This window comes from Calidris pugnax, unplaced genomic scaffold (genome assembly GCF_001431845.1).
Source record: "Calidris pugnax isolate Ruff unplaced genomic scaffold, ASM143184v1 scaffold56, whole genome shotgun sequence".
NCBI lineage: Eukaryota > Metazoa > Chordata > Aves > Charadriiformes > Scolopacidae > Calidris > Calidris pugnax.
This window is the reverse complement of record NW_015090839.1, coordinates 18,890,533-18,905,838: the sequence shown is the minus strand read 5'-3', so window position 1 is coordinate 18,905,838 and position 15,306 is coordinate 18,890,533. Positions and strand designations below refer to the sequence as shown.

The 15,306-nt window shown below is 41.7% G+C and overlaps 1 protein-coding gene across 6 annotated transcripts in view; it reads left to right on the top strand.

Moving 5' to 3' along the window:
- NUMB (numb homolog (Drosophila)) overlaps positions 1–15,306 on the top strand; it is a 122,615-nt gene that overhangs the window by 24,842 nt on the left and 82,467 nt on the right. Inside the window, exon 1 of one of the 6 annotated variants that reach the window (XM_014941714.1) lies at positions 11,447–11,473. The exons of the other annotated variants lie outside the window; for them this stretch is intronic. The gene's annotated coding sequence lies outside the window, so the exon portion shown is untranslated. Of the gene's footprint in view, positions 1–11,446; positions 11,474–15,306 lie in introns of those variants that run through there. 6 annotated transcript variants of the gene reach the window in all.

The following is a 15,306-nucleotide window of genomic DNA, read 5'->3' as shown; positions in this document are numbered from 1 at the left end:
TCCGTTGTGTGTCCCCCCCCCCAACACCCCGGGGGAGCGACCCCCGGGGCGCTGCCGCTTCCTGGTCTCCCTCTCCCGGGGCCGCCCGTGCCTGCGGTCTCTCCTAGGCCTTGAATCCCGGCCAGGTTTCCCTCAGAGGGTCCCTCCGGCGCGGCCGCTCCCGGGCCGGCTGCCGCCCTGCGCGGCGCTTTGTATCGCCTCCCGCCCCTGCCCGCGGCGAGCGGAGAGGGGGGGGCCGATGGGGAGGGGGGGGACGACGCGGGGAAGTTTGGGCTTCCCCGAAAATCCTCCGCCGGGGTTGGGAAGTTTGGGAGGCGTCGGGACGAGCCCGGTATTCGGGACGGCCCAGCCCCGCCGCGGGAGTTACCAGGGGAGGGGGAATGGGGGAGAAAGGGGAGGCCCCCCCCGTTAAACAGCGAAAATCGCTGCTTTTCACCCCCCCATTGGCGGCTGCCCCCGGTCCCTCTCTGCCCGCCGGGCTGCACAAAGGAAGGGGCGGCCGGGTTGGGCTCCGCCGGAGGGATCGGGGAGCAACAGCGTGGCCAGCGGAGGGGCTGCCGTGTGCCCCCGGGGGGCCGAGCATCCCTTCCCCGGGGCTGTCGGTAGCCGGCGAAGGGTTAAAAAGGGGCAGCTTCTGTTTGGAATGGGCTTAACTCCCTTTTTATATCGCGCTTATGGAGATGAAGAGCCGTCAAGAACGAAATGATGCGTCCCTCGGAGGAGGGTTAATGTCTTGCAGCAGCTCCGGTCTACAACTCCTTGGGTCCAGTAGATTTATGTAACCCGCTCATTAATGGTTTATGAAGCCATAAGGGAGCTTTTGGGTCGGTTTCTGTGTTTTCAAGGTTGTTGCCAACGTTTCTTAATTCAGCTGTCCAGAGCAGGAGATAATGATAACTGTAAGCAGTGCCTGATTGTACCGTCCAAGGGGTTTTGTTCTGTTTTGCTTTGTTGTTTTGTATTTTTGACCTTCCTGCCTCTCCAGATAGGCTCCCAAATGAGGAGAGTGGGTAAAATGGAAGGCACAGTCATTCTGTTTGGGTACAATATTACTCTAGGTATGGCTTGTAGCAAAAAGTGTAAATATTTAAGTGGATTTTTGACTCATCAGTTTATTTGACTTATTGATCTATGGTTACTGCTAAAACGGTCTTTATGATTATGTAGAAGTTAATAGTTACCATAGAGAAATGGTATTGTTTTTCTGCTCATCAGTGTGTGTTTTCCATTTCTTCATCTCTTGGCAATTCTCTGTGGAAATGCTGCTTTTTTTCTCCTTAGCAAAAATCTTACAGAAGAAATAAAAAATAACGAGAGCAAAGTAAAAAAAAAAATTAAAAATTTGAGATGTGTACATCCTTGCCTGTGATTTCCAAACTCTTCTGATAGCATGAGTTATCCTACAGAAAACTCTTTTTAATCGGTAATTGAATAAGGTGTTGGTTTTAAGCCTCAGTGAAAACCCTGATTTACAGAACTCGAAGCGTAACACATCAAAGAATTTTTTTCCTGAAGTATACATATGAAATGCAATTCAAATCAGCCATTTAAATCCTTATTAGCAGAAAATTTATTTTTCAGCCTGGGAATTACTTTCCTGCATTTATTACTTCTCTTAAATATGTGGAAACTGATGATGCATGTAAACTGGACAGAGTAGACAAGTTTGTTTATCTCCTCACCCTGGCGTTGTGAAACTCTCCGATTTTGTTTTAGTAGCTGACAGTATTATGCATTTAGGAAGAAAAAACCCTAAACCAACAAGCCACGCTGGGCTCTTAAAACTCGCAAGACTTCCGAGTATTACATTTTGCAGTTTGATATAGCTGCTTGGTGTCAGAATGATCTGTAAATACTTTTCTCTCCTGCCATAATGAGCGTGGTGGGATAAAAACTTTCTGAAATGAAGTCCAGGAAAAGGGGCTATCAGGAAAACATACTGTAGATTTTTTTATCGTATGTTCATAAGAGCTTCTTACAGTGCTGTACAGCATTCTTGAATTCTGCCTATAGCTGTTTTTAGTCTACTGGTAATATTGGTGGAGCTGCATAACATTGAAAAAATAAATATTACATTGCCCTATTGCTATAGAAATTATATCTTCTGCACTCTAGAATAGATCTTTTACAGAATCTCTCAGGTAAGAGGTTCTCGTGGCATCCTGAGCTGGTTTAATTGCTGACTTTGGGGTCCTGTCCTACTTCTTGCACTCATCTGATGCTCCGCTGACTTTGTTCTTCTGGGGGAAAGAGGGGTCAAAGGTTATTTATATTCTTATTTTGCCAGTTTATAGAGCAAGCTTGGTTTAAACTAATGTGAAATCATGGCCTTAGTTTTGCTTTTGAAGTTTATGTTGATCAGTGACCGTATATTAAAATTATAGTTTACTTGTTCAGTCCAGGGATCTCAACTTTACTGAGTGACAGAGCATGTGTCCTTTCTTTTTCTACAGAACACCAAACATAAACTCGATCAAGCTAAGACTTGACATGTCCTCTACAGTCATGTTGCTGCATTACCACCAGAGCAGCTTTGATTTCTCTGGCGATGCTTTCACCAAAAAGGAGCTATTTTTCCCCGTTAGTCCTTCTTCGCCGGTCCAGCTGAAAGCAGTGGTACAGAAAAGTGTTGAGCTTCAGTTGGAACAACTGCCTGAGCTGGCTCACTTCATGGCTATGCAAATGTTACTGCTTGCATAGGAGGAGGCTGTGACCACTCTTTTCTGAAGCAGCTCTATTTTGGTTTTGCCTAAGCTTGCCTGAACTTGGCAGCTTAAACTGGGGCTGTGGTGGTCCTGCCTCCTCCTTTACTGTGCATCTTTCCCTGCTGGCAAGGAAGTCTTTGTGGCTGTGAGTTAAGCAAAGTCAGGGACTTAATGAGGCTGGTAATGAATTGCTTTTTTGTTTTGTTGGATTTTGGCTGGATCATGTTTCTGAACTGGCTGACCATCCAGGTCAGGGACCTGGGATGGGACTTCCTGTTGAAGTGAGTGAGATAGAGGGTGGGAGATGGGGCCATAGTAGCTCTGATTTAAATTTCCATGAGCTTTTCTGGAACTGTACCTCTCCGTCAACATGACCTGGGTTAATAAAGACCGATAGCAACCTGTTTTAAGATGTCTTGGCTGATAAAACCTCAAATAAACTGGAGAGTGTTCTGCTTTTCTCAGCTGGTGCGTTGATGTGGGTGGTGACAGTGGCGAGTGGAGGATGAGGAGCTGGGGAAGCACCGTAGCATCAGACTGACACAGCTGTGTCTGGAAGATGATTTGTTCTCATCTTAATTGTGGGATCCATCAAATAGCCATTTTGGAGTGATGTTCTTTACAGTGTATAGTCAAAGCAGATGTTGCATCAGAAAGAAGAAAACTTTCATAACAAGCAGGATCAAGAAGAATGTTCTGCTGTCCAGGAGGCAGTGGGTTGTGTTTTTTTTCCCTTTTCATTTTTATTGACCGAGACTCGCAAGTATTAATAGGCTGCCATCAGTCCAGAAGTATAAATGGCATCACGTCACGTGTAACTGCGGTTACACATTCATCCAGAATCCTTTCAAGTGTGTTGTAGGAGGTACCTCTGTGAAAACTTGAATTGCGTTGTTCAGAGTAATTCTCTGTAGGCTCCTGATGTTCTGTAGTTATCAGATGTGATGACTTAAAGATGTTTCTGGATAGTAATTTATATATCTTCTGTTTCTGCAGAGTTGTGACTGGAAGTGTGTCAGGACAAATGATTTGTGTGTGAGAAATTGGCTGAAAGAGAAGTACGGATGCCAAAATGTAAAGGTGCTCTTGAGGAAAATGTAAAGCTGTTCATTTCAGAGTTTGGGGGGAGGTATGGTCATAAAAATGCTCTTGGCTTCTTTGAGTGCTGAATCTGTAGGATTTTTGAGATTTTGCTGGTGACTTTTGATACTGAAGCCAGAACCAAAGTTATTAGCTTTCTAAGTGAAGTAGTGGTTTCAAATACGGTGTATTAAGACTTGGACCAAACTGTTAGGAATTTCTTCTGGTTACCTTTCATTTTCTAGGAAGCAACAGCCTGGAACTTCCTGGTGAATTGGATTGTAAACAATACTCTTTAATCTTAGGTATACCCAGAGAGTTTATTAATCAGAGCTGCTTTCTGTAGATATGTACTTGGTCACTGGCCCGGGCTGCTTCACAGGGCACAAATCTTGGAGCTACAAGTAGTACTGAGGGTATTAAGAAAAAACATATACTGGTGTTTTTAATCTGGATGGGACCACTTTTAATCAGTTTATTTTTCTAGGGAAAAAAACCCACAAACCTTAAGGATCTGTCTTTCTGTCTACTTTTAATGTTGTTTAAACTGGATTAATGTATCTCAAGCACGTGTCGATGCTCCACGCTCAGCACAGAACTGATTTTAGACTGTTAAGCTAATTTCCATAACCCACCAGGTATAGAGGTACCTTGGCTTCGCCAAGGCTGTACAGTTTGCTGATGGCACTGCCAAGCTCTCCTCCTTACTCAGTCTGCCTTGCAAGTGAGTGCTTTGTGGCTGTTAAATGCCCGGGTCTGTAGTTAGCTGCTATCTTTGTGTGTTGACCTAAGATTTTGAGTGAGGCCAGTCTGCTTTCAAGGCATTAATTCATCAACTGCTGAAGTAAAAATCCATGGAGATGTGGGAATCCGTTCCCTGTACGGAGGAATGACACAACGAGAAACTTGGTTCACAATTGCTGTAGGCCGGGTCTAAGTCTTCTTCAGTAACTAGTGGTAAGAGTGTTGGATTGGTATTTTCACTTTCTATGCACAGTATGAGGGAAAAGCAAGTATATTCCGTCCTTCCTTCTAAATGTGTTTAACAATAATCTTTTAATTTTGTTCTTGGATGTTTTTTTCTGGAACTCAGCAGCACTAGGTCAGTTTATGTCAAGCAAATACCCAAATGCCACAGTCCTGTGAAACTTAATTGCTGGTTTGTCTTTTTGCTCTAATACTTGTTTCTTACTCAAAATAATAACCTAAATTCTGTGGAAAATAATCAGTGGCTACTTTTTCTTACAAGAACATGGTTGGTACTCATTTGATTTGTGCAGGTCACTGTAACTTCAGGGCTACAGACCCGTATAGGCTGTGCTCTGTGGGTCGTGGCTGGCTCATGTCTCAGCAGTGGGATAGATGAATTTTGCAGCCTTTTCCTCTGCCCTAATAATATGAATTTATAATGTGTATATATATATATTTTTTTTTTTTTTAAGGCTGGCTATTTTATTGTCAAAGTCTGCTTAACGTGATCTTTTTGCTGACTATTTTTCATTTGCAAGAATGAGACGTGATGCTGTTTTCAAAAAGCCTGTGAGGCTTAATCTGGTCTAAAAAGCCCAAGAGTTTGCCTATGATTGAGGTGGTACTAGCCAAGGTTGAGTGCTTTGTGCTGGGCCAGGGTTACCGTGTGGGCTCTTCCTTGTGGTCGTGATCAACGCAGAGCCCGTGTTTATGTCGAGTCATCACCTTTGAGTCTATCACCTGTGTGTCAAATTCCCAAACGCAGCCTGAAAATACCATGTATGAGATTTAGAGCGTCTGGTTTAAGGTCTTACATAGATTGGATTTTATAGGATTCAGCGGTTGTGATATTGGTTTTGCTTTTCGTATTTTAGCAGAGATTTACTGATATAGTGGATTTTAGGGGTTTCTTTCCTCTCCCTCCCCCCATTGAATTATCAGTAGTCTAGTTAATAGTCAGAATTAATTGTGCATACTCTGTATTAACAGGCCTTGAACACGATCAGAGGTTAATTTAATACTGAATGTTCAATTTTGCTTGTGTCTGTAAATTTTGGTATTATCTCCATAGATTGCAGTGTCTACGTGAAAAGCATCTCTTATGCAACATGCTCTTTCTTTAACTGGATTTGCACGGGGTGGCTTTGGAAGAGTGTCATGACATTTATATACATATGATTTATTTACACATTAGGATTACTTGCTCTTTTTTTTTTTTTTTTTAAATGACATGAATTTGTTTTTCAGAGACAGTTTGTTTGTTTATAGCGCCTCTGAGCTGTGCGATGTGTGGATTTCCCTACGTGAAGAAAGGAGGCTGTAAAAAGCCCCTTGGTCTCTGAGCAGTGGGGCAGCCCTGTGCGTTTCTCTGAGCAAATGAAGGATTGCCATTCAGTAGGACTCTATCTTTTTGCCAGGATATTTAATGAAAGCTTCTAAAGAATAAAGTAGTTGTTTTTATAACATTTTCATATAGCTTTTCATAGCTGATTTTATATATATATATTTGATCTAAGCTGTGTCTTGGATTTACTCTATACAGCTGGCAAATAGAGTCACTGAATGCTTTGTCTAACTCTGTGTGTGTTTTGGATGAGTGCATCATGCTAATATTGAATATGGATTGTTTATCATTTCAATTAAATGTCTGCAATAGCATTCTTTGTCTCTATCTCTTTTTCTTTTTTTCTTTTTCCTCCTTCAGTTTTCATTTTGTCTGGGCAAATTCTGCCCTGCTGTGCTAGATGGTCTAGAGACTCCTCCACCAGACTGTGATGAATGGGATGGTAACTAAGTTAAGTAATTTCTGTTCTGCCCCCAGGAATAACACAGTGGCACGTCAAGATAATTTTTAGGTTTTATTTTAGCCTTTTACCATCCTGAATACTTTGTGCCTTGGATTTTCATAAGGGACACTCAAAAGTCTGTGAGTGTTATCATGTTATTTTTCCCCTCAATACTGCAATACAAATGTTCATAATTGTTCAAAGGCATTAAACAAAAGCCTGTAAGATTGGCTTGACACAAGCTTGGAACAGTAAAACTACATAAATATTTCTTTGTCGTCTAGCGAGGTAGGGTCTACCCCTTTAAAGAGATGTATGTGTAGTACTACCTGAAAGTTTTCCTTACGCTTAAAAGTACAAAATTTGTGTCTCAGAAATGACCTTTATTGCTTAAATGCACAATTTTAGGTAGCTGTTGATACAGACATAATACGGTTTTATGTCCATTACCTCATTTGTAATCAGTTATTCTCTGTGTGATTAACTCTTGCTTTGGACACCGTTGACTTTGCATGCAAGAATTAGTTCTCAAGGTAGTCATATCCATGTAGTGTTTGGCATCTTGTCCGTGCACAGAACAGGAATGTAACTGGGACTAGAGAAAGTCAGTGTGGTTTGTCTGCCTACAGTATTTATTGACTTAAAGCTGAGGACCCAATTCTACAAATCTTACAGAGTAAACAACATTCATCATTCAAGTGGGGGAAAAAAAAAAAAAGAATTCAGCTCTAACACATACTCATTTAGCAACTGCTAAATTGCTGTTCTGCTACTCTAGATTTAGGTCTTACTTTCTTCTGAGGCAGGCAGTATGTAGAAATGCAGATACACCAAATACAGCAAGGTCCTGTGAACTGTGGCCATGCTATCCTTGTTTTGAAAATCTTAAGGGTGATAAGGAAGTTGATTGAAATCAGTATTTTTTGAGGAAATTCAGGATGAAAATATATCTGAGTCTGTCTTAATTTCTTAATAATATAGTGCAGTGCTTTGCTGTGAATGAGTACGGTCACTTGGTTAGAAAGAACCAGTTTTCCACAAAACAGCTTACCTTCTGTTGGATGCCGTCTATCACCTGCAGGAATTTGGTTGATTTGATAGTTTATGATTCCCTTTCATCTCCTGCATTTCAGAAAAATAAATTGGGTATTCAGAGATAAGAAACTTTTTGGAAACGTGATGTGTCCTGGAATTGCCTGAGAGGCTGGATCGTGACTTATCTCCAGACTTGCCTGAAGATGGCTAAGTGGCTTGCACTTCCGAATTGCTGTTTAGCATCTGGGGACTGTTTGATTGTGTATTCCTTTCTTGAATTGAATAAACAATAAAAATGATTTCTATTTTCCAGTAGTTTTTTCTTTTTTTCACTGGGATCGGTTCCCCATTTCCACTTCTGCAAGCTCTAGCAGTGGAGCTTTGGGTGGGGGAGAAAGAGCAGAGGGGCTGTGCTGTTCCTAAAAGGAAGTGACACGGATCCGGTGCATACGGCTAACAGAACTGTGAGCTAGTACATTTTAGAAGTGGTCCTGCCTTCCTCCCTCACCCTCAGAAGGTCCCACCTGAGGTGAAGATTATGCATTTGGGAGCTCTTTCTCAGAGTTTCTTCTAGATGCATCAGTGATCTCCTCATAGGAAAGAGGCCACCAGTAACGTGGCATGACAGCTCCGTGCCTTCAGTGGAGAGGCAACTGTAATTCTGGTTGTGTGAGCAGCCAGCTGCTGATGGGCTTGCCATAGAATGTAGGTTTCATAGGTGAGAACACATCTCGGATCCATCAGTGAGGGTAGATCTCCTGACTGTTACCCCATTGTCTTGCTGCCTGCTTCTTGCAGATGGCAAAATGTTGATTATCCAAACCAGCTGGGTTGTGGTCATTGCCTTAGGTCTTGCTCCCCACGTAGGGTGTCGCAACCCGCTGGCCAGACTGAGTTCTGTCCCCTCACATAATAGCCTTAGAAATATGGGTTTCTGCAAGTAGAAGCTGTGCAGCCCCCTAACCACAGGTAAATAGTAATACTTGAATGGATGCCTTGCTTTTTATGGCATTAGATCAGGTGGGAAATGGAACCAACTGGTTTGGACAAAATATAGGGAAATGCTAAAATGATGAATGAGGTGATTGTGAAGGTACAGTTTATCTTGCTAATGATAATGTTACCTGAGGGAAAACAATCCCAGTAGTGCCCGACTTTACACATTGAAGGGAAACCTTCATTTCTTTCATGGAGCTAGGCTACAGGATTGGTTTTTTGTGCCCCTTGGCGTGTCCCTGGCTCCACTTACATCTAAAAATGTACAAACATGCTTACTCCACTCTTCTTAATGTGACTTCTATGCAAATGATTGCTTATTGTTCAGTATCTAGGTAAATTCTGCATAAGCTTCCTTTCCACATTCAGAGGCAGTCTTCCAGCCTTTTAACACACATCTTTCTGCTGTGAGACGTATCACATGTATAACAACTGATTAGTTGCAATGACATTTCCCTTTATCTTCATGAAATAGCTAATGATTTGTTGACTCATCTATCTGAGATGGCATTGCATCCGGTCTCATTTTGTGCAGAGATGCTAGATCAATCTACTGTGAATTGCTGTCCCAGTTTCTTCAGTGGAAAGGGACTGGCATCTGTCAGTCCTGCGTCATATCCCTCCCAAATCCTGAGGACTGCTGTTCCCTGGTAGGTGTAAAATGGTTACAGCCGTAGTATTTTGAAATTCAGGTTAGAATTAAATTCATCTTCCAGGACTTGCTTTCAGATATACTTCGTGGCATTTGTGGGTATCACCAGCAGTTCATGACCAGAAATTATATTTTTACACTGTACTTTCCTTGGCTTACCGTGTGGTGCAGCATTTATAAGGCATGTATGGCTGGCAGGGCTCTGGACAATACTGGCTTAAAGCTGAAGACCTAATTCTTGGGGCATTCTGTTTTCAGAAAGTGGGGAATGGTGCCAGTGCAAAATACACTGGGAACTGCTTCTCTCCACATGGAACTGTGAGGACTTAGTAGCTCTTAAGATCTAAGCAAAGGAGTTTGTTTAATTCTGGTAATTCTTACCTCTTGCTTCTTTTAGGCACGTCAGAATGATTGAAGACAATTATGAGTTTAGGGAAGTAGCAAAGATGGTCTTGGGTTTTGGTTGTTTTTTTGTTTTGTTTTGTTTTCTCAGCAGCACATATGATGTGTTTTCATCCTTTAAAAACAAACAAATAGTAGTCATCCTGTTAGGTGTCATTATTGAGTACTTGCTTAGCTTCAATAGCCTGCTTAAAAAAAAAAAGAAAAAGATAACATTCCCCTAGTAATCCTGGACATCAGTCTCATTTATGTTTAGGTGCTAAAGCCAGCTGCATTACTGTATTAAATTAGGTATTGCGTAATTCTGTGTTTACTTTGGGGACTTCATTATCTGCTGTTTTAAGTTTGCAACTGGGTTGCAGAAGTTCCTGGGCTTTAATGCTAATTCTTTCCTTTCGTGCAATGTAGAAGTTGTTTCTGTTTACCTGAAGATAGGAATTCATGTCTCCATACACCCCTCACAAGGCTTTAGTCTCAATAACATTTGTAAAGGACTTAACCAAGAGAAGTATCATTAATATATATTATTTTCTTAGTTATAATTTCCTAATGGAATTGGGGTCATTTAAGTTCAGACACATGGAAAATGTGTGAGGTGGTTATTGTTTAGATTGTAACATATTTCATCACTCTTGGTCTTGTTCATAGGAAAATTTGGAAGTTCTTTGTGTCCATTTAAGGGTTTTATGACTCATGTTTTTGGGAATAGAAATACCATTTATGGTTTATGTGAAAGGTGATCAGAATGGTTTCATGTGCTTAAAAATCCCCCCGATTATGTAGTAAGTCTATATCATTGTGTAGTGGTCTTCAAGAAAGTAGCAGAATGCTTCTTTAACTGTGACTAATAGAACATCTGATTATCAGAAATTCAGGTTAACAGGGAAGGGGAGAGGCAGGACAGTAGCAGATTGTGTAATTCTGTGTCCAATCAGTGAAATAAATCCAATGTGTGGGACTCATTCAAAATAGAATTCTTGTCATATGCAGAAAGTAAAGGATGTTGAAGAAAATTGCAAATTCTTTGCTGATTTTGCAAACTGAAATGTTCCATGGTGAGGCACAGGGCTGATGAATCCTCTTCCTCCCCCTTTTTTATTTTCCTTAGTCTTTTACCAGGGAAACTTCAAGTGGGAAGGTGCAAGTTCTCTTTGTGAAAGACAAGACTTCTGAGATCTGGCTTAATTTTTATTTTGTTCTACAGATCTATTTGCTAATATGATATTTGGGGTTAAATCCAGAAGGCTTAAATTTTGTAACGTTAACGTTTAGGTCCTTGGCATGCCAGACTCAGGGCTGTGAATCATGTTTTGGTTCTCCTGTGTGGTGCATGGTGGAAGGTTAGGAATGCAAGAATCTCTTTGAAAAGAAAGGGTATTTACTGCTCAGGTTAGAAAATAAAACACAGAGGAAACTGGAGTCCTCTTACTTTCTGGGGTTAAGGTGCCACACTCTGAGCTGCAAGATGCTTATAACCCTTGGGATTTATTGTTGTAAGCCTCTTTTGAAGTTTAAAACATTTCTGTGGTTCATGGGTCATTCCTTCTAAAATACCACTGAAGGAGGTGGTAGAGTTGCCTCTAGGCAGTGTTATGACATTCGGAGGAACAGCCCAGGGTGTGAGCTGCAAGCTCAAAAATGTATTTCCCAAGCAGGTCCTGTTCACTAACAAGTATTTTTGACCCTGGCAGTGACACTACAGATGATATCCAAGGGGTATCTCGTGAATTGTTAACCTGTTTGCTGCCACTGGAAGAATTGGTCTCATTGCCCGTCGTGTGCTGCTGCTGCATCTTTTGTGTCTGACTCTTTTGTAAACCATAACTGTTCGATGAAACCAGCAAAAAGTGAGTATTTTCTGCTGCTGTGATGAGTTGAGTTGTCTCCAAGTGGTCTGGCAAACACTGATAAAAGTGAGAAAGGGAACTAGGGGGAGCAACAGGCGGTTGGATTGGTCCAGCCACCTCCTGCAACCCGGCCTTAAATGTGAAGGGCTCGTAGTTTACGTCAGTCCAGGTTCTCCAGTGCAGGGAATCAAGAAGATCCATTGCAGTGGATGAAACCTAGGTCAGGCTTCCCTGTGGAAGTGGCAATGCGTGTTTGCAATGGTAGGAGAGCCAAAAGGTTGTTTGGGTGGGAAGGGAGGGGGAAGTTGCACAAAGTAGTAAACAGAAAAGTACAGTGTTTCAACTTTTATGAGGGGGAAGTGTTTTATGTCATCACTTTGAAGAGGTTCCTCATTCCAAAACAAGTAATAGAAGATAACACTGGACTAGAGATGTGGGCAAAGGCAAGGATGGCCTTCCAGCTTAGTTGTCAGGGCTCTCTTCTGAGGGAAGAGAGAGGATGGTGGAAGCTGTGGTGACTGACTTGAGGACTATGGGATTTTTTTTTCCCCCTTTTTTCTTTTTCAATGTATAGCTGTAACACTCTTACTTGGTATGTGGGGGTTTTTTTGGCGTTGAATGAGGGTTACTTGGTCAAATGGCAGGTAGGTTGGTGTTAGGTGGGTAGTGGTGGGGAAGTACCAGCTCTGAGATCTGTGCCTCGTGGCCATGACTAGGGAACAAGTGCTGGGCTTGCATGGGAATAGGTGCGTTAGAGAACTTCACTTACCCAAAAGCTTGAGCAATGGCAGACTTTAGGCTGTGAGAGGAAGGATGTTTTTGCTTGTGGGCTCTTACTGTTTTCATCTCTCCCCATTGCTGACTGCCCTTCTCTCTGCCTCTCAGGGAAAGGAAGAGGAACCTCCTATCTGCCTGGGAAACTTATTTGTTTCAGGAGCCGCCTCTAACAATACAAAGAGCTCAGTGAGCATTGATTTTTTGGGACAGATGCTGTCATGGAAATAAGCATTCATACGTTAGCTTCGGAAATTTCTTCATTTAACTGGCTCTGGCTTTCAGAAAGGCTGCATCAGATGTAGCATAATTTGTATTTCTCTGCTTTAACCCCTGAGGCACCGGCAAATGCAGGTGCAGCCCCTTGCCCCGACTGTTCAGTGCAGTAAAAGTCTGTATTTCACTTGTTAAAGATGTGGAACCGTGTAGATTCACTCTATCTACCCTGTTAGAGGCTGTAGCTGTGCCATGGTCGCTCTGTTACTGTGTTCTGTGGCGCTGAGGCATCGAGACAATACCTTTCAATGTTAACTACCACTTACCTCTATAGCAAAAGGGTAGAAGGGTACCAGGTACCCTGGTAGTGTTGTAGCTGATTTATCAGGCTGTTAGTCCCCAGATAAGGTCTGACAAGAGTATAGAACTTCAGGGGGGAAAAAAAAATGTTAACTTTAAACAGCCTGTGCAAGGAAACCTAAAGTATAGCTGAGCTCAATTATGTTTGAAAACTCATCATGTGGGCTGGTTATTAGTGAGGTAAACACCTTGTATTTATGGAAGAGCTAAAGAATTTTAGCCATGAAAGAAATGCTGTATGATTACAGACTCAGTAAAATTTATTTGGGTAGGAGGAAGCGTTTAATTTCAGTCTGCTCCAGCCAACTTTTCTGCAATACTCTGTGGTGTTAAATGCCAAGTAATCACTGTTTTTAAAAGTTATTTTGAAGTAAACTTGCATGTTACATGTAACTAAGGAGAAGAATCTGAATATTAAGTACACTTTGATCTGTTTCCCTGGTAAAAATGCCTGCTGTGTTTATTTAGCTATACCTTAGTACTTTATCCCTAACATTCCTGTGGAATTTTCTGACTCTGTTAGTTTGCAATCTCTTTTTCCTTAAAGAGTGGGGAATGAGCATTGTTGTGGGCAAGTCTGACTTTAAATGGGCAGTAAATAGGAATGTTTGAAATGTGTGGTTTCCCAGTTTGTTTAGCTCTGAGATGAGGACAGCTGATCTGGAAGAATCTTAATGGGATTATGTATGCTTTGATTTTATTAAAATGAGTCTGTTTTCACCCAAAACTTCCCAATGTAACTGTTGTAGGTTCAGTTTTATTGTGGATGCAGAACAGTGTGCCATTGTAAAGTCCAGGTGCTTTTGCCATTTAAACCCTATAATCTATTCCTACTCTTTGCTTTAAAAGCCTCTAAATTTGTTAATAGTAGTAACTCACTGATATGATGTTTTTTGGGCTTGAGTTGTAGTAGAAATGATCAATTTTGAGAAATGAGAGTATGAACGTTTTCTCCCTATCTCCTTCATTCTGGTGCATGACACCAAATGGACAACTTATTTGCTGTGACACAGCTGTGATTTGGCTCTTTTTGGTGAATGGAGTCGTTGGGTCTCCTGTGTGTTAGTGTCGTAAAGGTGATCCAATATGCTGTATGTGTGTGTTGGCTAAATCTTCTTTTGATGCCTAAATTAATGAGAGGTTATTCTTATGATGGTGTCTTCAGAATTGGGTATTCTGGTGTTTCTAGAAAAGCTCTACCCAGTTGTTCTAGTAATTTCTAAATCTCTATGTATAGACAGGCCCATTTAAAGTCAGAGGCTTTATCTGTTCCAAGCGAAGCGGAATCAGATAACCCACCCCTGTTTTGCTGGAGGCTAAGATCAAAATTCTTTCTGAATTTGGCAAGCAACTCTTGCATTGTTTTGTGAAACTGCTTTTTTTTTTTTTTTTTTTTAATTCCTTGATGCCTTCATCTTTGTGAAATAGCTTGTATATGGGCACAGGGGTTCTTCTGGTAGGCGTCAGAGTGGGCTGCCTGAAAGTGAAGTGTGGGACTTGTGCTTAGGCATGGAGGTAGTCCTGCAGATACACCTTAAGAAGATAGCTGCAGAGAAGTCTGAGCCCGGGGAAAGCTATAAATAATGGATGCCTTTGAGCACTGTTTAATACAAAGGAGGTGTTAGGGTAATGAAAGCGATTGATAATCCCAGTTACTCATTGACATCCTCCCTCCTGAAATGATTACTTATGTAACTCACTTAATTTTCTTAAATTAGAGTGAGAATGAATTGCCTTCGGTGAGTTGCCTTCCGTCCGGCTAGGTTTATCCAACTTGGTTAATTCTGAGAGCAGTTATTTCAGGTTCTGGCTTTGCAACTGTTCTGATGGGACTTCTCTCAGAAAAGCTCTTTGCTTTGAGTGCGAACACGTTCATTTCAAAGGGAAGAGTTTGATAGAAATTGAACGAGGAAAAGGGCTGAAAGTCTTCGAAATGAGAATGTGTATTAGCAGAAATGTCGTGTGAAGCTTTTGGAGAACAGCTTTTGTTTGATTCAGAAATAATCTGGATGAAGTCCACCTCTTTAAAGTTGATATTGAAAGTTGGTTTTTTTTCCTCTCCTACTCATTTCATAAAACTCGATTGTGGATAAAATTAATTTTCTTCTTGTCAAACCCAGTTTTCCATTATTCTTCAAGTGGGAAAGCTTAAAAGCGTAAAACTTTCAGAAGACTTGAAAGAGCAGATCTTATCCTGGAAAGGTCCATTTTCATACTGAGTAGATGAAACAATATTTCCTGCTTCTTTCTTAGCGAGGGATGCTTGCTCAGAACAGGCAAAGCTTAAGAGGAAGCCTTGACCTGGCTGTGGTTTCCAGCTCTTGTCCCTTTGCAATCAGCACCTTCCTCTCCAAGTGCTTTCAGGAGGGCTTGCTGCTGCTGCAGGTCAAAGATCAGGTGCTGGTTTCAGGGCAATTGCAAACCTACAGGCTGTAGAGGGCTCTGACCAAATTGTGCAAGTGACAATCTTCCTGCAAAAGCAC